Raw genomic sequence first — 1,049 nt, forward strand, 5'->3', positions numbered from 1 at the left:
AGACTCCAGCCACCCTAATCATAGACTGTTCTCTCTGCTACCGCACGGCAAGCGGTACCCGGAGCGCCAAGTCTRGGTCCAAGAGGCTTCTAAACAGYTTCTACCCCCAAGCCATAAGACTCCTGAACATGTAATCAAATGGCTACCAAGACGATTTGCATTGCCCCCCACCCTTCCCTCCCCCTCTTTTACACCACTGCCACTCTGTTGTTATCATCTATGCATAGTCACTTTAATAACTCTACCTACATGTACATATTACCTCAACTAACCGGTGCCCCCGCACGTTGACTCTGTACCGGTACACCCCTGTATATAGTCTCACTATTGTTATTTTACTGCTGCTCTTTAATTACATGTTACTTTTATTTCTTATTCTTATCCGTATTTTTTTAWACTGCATTGTTGGTTAGGGRCTCRTAAGTAAGCATTTCACTGTAAGGTCTACACCTGTAGTATTCGGCGCATGTGATTAATACAATTTGATTTGATTTGATGTGTTAAGTCAGAAAGCAATATGAGTGATTAAGTGAGAGTTTCTGTTTCTATTTCATTTATTCGCAATAGACATGTTTAATACACAAACTGGAAATACAGAATTCCTAGTGTAGTCCCCATAAATAAATCAGAATGTTGGCTTGCATGTTGCCAAGGCCTACAGGTCCGAGGTCATAGGAAGGATGTCAGTTGACACCCAGGGATCTGACTAAACCATGGGCTGGGCAGACTGCTCATGTCCTCACCACATCTATCTGTTCCCTGGCCAGAGGGATGCCCACATAGCCATAATCATGCCTGCCCAGCCGCCAAACACYTCTTCCTAAAGCTTCATCGCTCATTGTCATCAGATAACTTTTTTGAGTTTTCTACTGGTGTTTAACAACTGCTCCCAACATTGTACCTGCTGATTTACCTATTTCAGTCAGTCTCAAGCCCACAATAAAGTACCAGTAACACACACAGTATGTTGAAAAGGCAAAATGGAGAGTTAATGGAATGAATTGTAACGTTACATGATAACTTCATATCATGCTTCATAAGTCATGTAA

This window comes from Salvelinus sp. IW2-2015, linkage group LG4q.1:29 (genome assembly GCF_002910315.2).
Source record: "Salvelinus sp. IW2-2015 linkage group LG4q.1:29, ASM291031v2, whole genome shotgun sequence".
Lineage (NCBI taxonomy): Eukaryota > Metazoa > Chordata > Actinopteri > Salmoniformes > Salmonidae > Salvelinus > Salvelinus sp. IW2-2015.